Genomic DNA, 4,561 nt, shown 5'->3' with positions numbered 1-4,561 from the left:
TGCCAGATTATTTTTCAACAAAATGCCAGGGGAAGACTCAAAAAATGCCAAAACATTCAAAAAAATGCCAAAGTCTGTTGACTCCCACCCCCACTAAGAAAACTACTCACTTTTGATAGACAATTTACTATCATATCCTGGTGGCTTGCGTGTTTTATCTTCTTTTTTTTTCTTTTTTTTTTTTTTTTGAATTATACTAAATTTCCTGTTGGGGTAATTTTTTACTTACTGACTACTAAGTGGAGTGCTAAACCACTACACCACGGTTGGATTTTAAGAATGAAAAGAAATACATTAACATGAAAGGTAAATACGTAAAGGAGTGAAATCATTGGATGCTGTAAAATCAGACCACCCTAACGAACAGAGTTAAAAGTTAACAGGCGACCATGACGCAAATATACACGAGTTTTGCAGGAGATTCCCAGAAAACTTACGAGGATACTTGTCGAGGGCTGAATTTGAGTGAATATCTGAGGGAGGCAGGGCTAGTTCAGGGTGTGAGTTTTAATAGCAAAGTTTTCCGATGTGAAGAGATTTGTTTTTACGCGTTTAGAAAGGTGTCATTTGAAGTATAATATACAAGAAAAGAAAATGCCAAATGAAAATGCCAAATGCCAAATGATTTTTCTAATGCCAAACGGTTTTCAAAAATGCCAGATTTTTGGAATCTGGCATTTAAAATGCCAAACTGGCAACCCTGTTCGTGTGTAGTCCAGGGTTGCCAGATTATTTTTCAACAAAATGCCAGGGGAAGACTCAAAAAATGCCAAAACACTCAAAAAAATGCCAAAGTCTGTTGACTCCCACCCCCAAAAGAAAACTACTCACTTTTGATAGACAATTTACTATCATATCCTGGTGGCTTGCGTGTTTTCTTTTCTTTTTTTTTTCTTTTTTTTTGAATTATACTAAATTTCCTGTTGGGGTAATTTTTTACCTACTGACAACTAAGTGGAGTGCTAAACCACTACACCACGGTTGGATTTTAAGAATGAAAAAGAAATACATTAACATGAAAGGTAAATACGTAAACAGTTAAATAATTATTGACAATTAAGAAAACTTACTGTTTCGTGTTTCTTATGAAACTTAATTAAGAAAATGTGTCATTTGAAGTATAATATACAAGAAAAGAAAATGCCAAATGAAAATGCCAAATGCCAAATGATTTTTATAATGCCAAACGGTTTTCAAAAATGCCAGATTTTTGGAATCTGGCATTTAAAATGCCAAACTGGCAACCCTGGTGTAGTCAGAGGTTTGTTGTAGTGTGTTTTGTGTAGGTAGAGGTCATCAACTTTGACCTCCTGAACTGTCCCAAAACTCCGCCCAGTTCGACGTGAACGATTTTACAGGTCTGATAAATGGGACGCAACATTGTTGCTATGGACACTATTTTGCGTTGGTTTGAGAGAAGGTGTATGTATTTCCATTGCAACAATGGGGCCATAACGACGTACACTTATTTCTGTACACGTGTGTCTGATAACACAATTCTCTTATGTTGTAATGGAAATCTCTAAAAAATACGCAAAACATTGTCCATTACAACAATGTAAAGCCGGAACCATAAGTGGGTTCGGATGTCAGACCTGCTTATGAACAAGTCGAACCATAACAATTTGCAGACTTGCAAATAAGTACACGTCGACCCAGTCAAAAGAGTGTTCTCCTCTCCACTAATCTCTCTATATTCGTATTAACGAAGAAATTGGTACCAAGCTATTTATAAAATCTTTTTATGGAAGGCAATTTTGCCATCCTTTAACATCTGTATGAGAATATTTTCCGCTTTGTCTTTGTTACAGTTACAGGGAAATAATGAATAAAAATATTGTTTCCCCTTTTAACAAAGACGGAGAGAGAGTCCCCTAAAATCATTGTAGCCCCAAGAATTAATTTATCATTTCATTTATTTACTTCACATAAAATGTATGCTTTTTGATGTTTTGGCATTTTAAAACGCGCTATATTGGGTGAGTGGAATTCCAAAGGTGGGACAATATTGGACCCTGGTGACAATGTCTACATCTGTCTGCGATGTAGCTATTGAATCCCCCTAAATCGTTTTCCCTTCCATGAGAATGTGCCTTTTTTTTTCTTTTCTTTTGGAATGTTGCCATTTGGTTTCGCCTGGGCGCTGCCTTTGGTCTTTTGCGGATAGGGAAACAGATGTATTTATATTTTGTGAAAGAATGGCTTGTATTTGCAAAAGGCCCCACGGGCCAATTACTGCAAATGTTCAGTTACAGTCCAATCAAAACAGGGAACAGTCACATATTATTACTTTGATGAGCGAGTGCATTCAAAACTGTTTTGAACGTTCGAAGCATTCAACGTTCGTTAGGTCCGGTGACAGGACATTCCAGTCATTTATTGTTCATGGGAAAAAAGCTGTGTTTGTATGTATCTGTTCTTGTAAATACTTGTCTGTATTGTGATGCTTTGTATCTACGTGTAGCGTACCTATCTAATTTACTTTTTATGTAGTTTGGGATGATGATAACGGGTGCCTTTGGGCCGTTGGTGGTTTTGTGTACGGGATACCTTACGCCGGTTTTTCAATGGTTTCCATTCGAGTGACTGGAGGGAGGACGTGACACAACCCGGGTCTCTGGATTTGCATCCTTTTGCGAATATTGCAGCTGCTCTTTGTACTTTTTCAATCTTGTCGATGTCCTTTTTTTGTGTAGGGTATATTCTATTATTGACCGTATAAATGCTGTGTACGCCTGGGCTTTCATTTTTCGTGGGCATTAGTTTATATTCCTTTTGAGAAACCCTGGCATGCTACTTCCCTTTGTTGTGATATGTTCTATATGGGTTTGCCACTTTAATTTCTTATTGAGATGGACTCCGAGGCATTTTATGGAGTCACCATGATGTAAAGGATGATCTGCATTGTGTAATTGTGAGTATAAAGCTCTTAATTGTGATATTGACATGACATAGTATTTTGACGAATGGCACTTCATGTGCCATGTATCCGACCACGTCTGGAGGGAATCAAGATCTTTCTGAAGTTCATGTGCATCTGCGCTACTATTTATTGTCCTGAAAAAAAAGGCTATCATCTGCGAATAGTGTTGGTAGAGATAATTCATTCCCACTGTCATTTATACATATCAGAAATCATGAAGGCCCAAGTACCTACAGTTCCTTGATAAGATATTACATTTTTCGCTTGAGTTTCCGTCAATGACAACTTGTTGCGTTCGATTGCAAAGCCAGTCCTCGAACCAAATAGATTTTGCGGTTGTCGTTCCATATTCTCTGAATGATTTGTTTCATTCCCCCAATATTCCGAATTCCGCTTTGCTCGAGCTTTATAGTAGATCTAATCGTTTGAGTAGTACAGTGTCAAACACTTTAGAGAAGTCTAGTATCAGGAGATCAATTTGTTTGTTTTTTTTTTTTGTTGTCTAGTGATCTTGCAATTTCTTCCATTGTATTGATTAATTGTGTCTCGCAAGGGCGTTTTTTTTTTTTTTTTTTTTTTTTTTCATGAAGCCGTGCTGGTGGTCGACTATGTGACGAGCGATTTTCTTTCACTGCGTAATTTCTTTATCATTCGTCATCGTCTCTTTTAAAACCACTTCAAACCTAGTGGACGAGACATATAATTGATTGACTCCTCCAGTAAGATAATCAAAACATGGACAGCCTTTCTCCAATAAAGCCCCAAATCTTTCTAACGGAAATTTTGGTCGTTAGGTGGGAAACATTTCCATTGTATAACGGTACACTCACTTTCAGCTTAAGGCTTATTTACCTGTTCAAATTGTCTGCCCATTGTATCCATGCCTCCTGCTAATTACCTTTTCCAAACAAGACGCCAACGTGCGTAGGCCCTGAGTCCTTGTCTCGTTCAAGAGTAGCTAATTGCAATTACTGTCCTAGTCTCTCCGGTAATTCTCCGTTATTCTTTCTTACCAAAGCATCTGGATATCATTGGCTATCTAAAACAGGAACATTCTTCTGATTGGCTATTTTCATTTCACAAAATCAAATTCATCTCCGATTTTAATCACACACACGCTAAGAAGCCCAAGAGAGAAGAGCTATCCCTCCAATTTCAAACTTAAAAAAAGTTTGTCATCCCTCGGCCAAGGACGGCTGGTAATAATGGGCAGGGTGGGCAAATACCAGCCTGTTTTTTCAAGTTATAAGCTGTATTACCAGGTCCCAAATAATCAAATTTAAATTAGATAATTTCAAAATTTACTACTTAAACTTGATACTTCATACTGAAATCAATTTGTGTGTATTTTTGATAGATTGCGAATCACCATGCACCCCGTAATGCATAAACCAGGATACGCTCCTGTTTTTTTTATCCCCCCCCCCCCCCCAACCACTCCACTCCACTCCGCCCACATCGTCATCTCATCGTCACGTCGCCTGACGGTGAACTAACTCCGATTTTTGCTGTCTGGCCTCTCTAGTACTAGGTCGGGCGAATTCAAATGAGCCCACCTTAATAACCAGTGAACACTGAATAGGGCTTTTGGCAAACGAACTTTTTCTTATTTATTGCCTTACTTGTGCTGGTACCATT

This window comes from Berghia stephanieae, chromosome 3, assembly GCF_034508935.2.
Source record: "Berghia stephanieae isolate SIO BIC M18660-M18661 chromosome 3, UCSD_Bste_1.3, whole genome shotgun sequence".
Taxonomy (NCBI): Eukaryota; Metazoa; Mollusca; class Gastropoda; order Nudibranchia; family Aeolidiidae; genus Berghia; species Berghia stephanieae.
Note: the sequence above shows the minus strand (reverse complement) of the source record.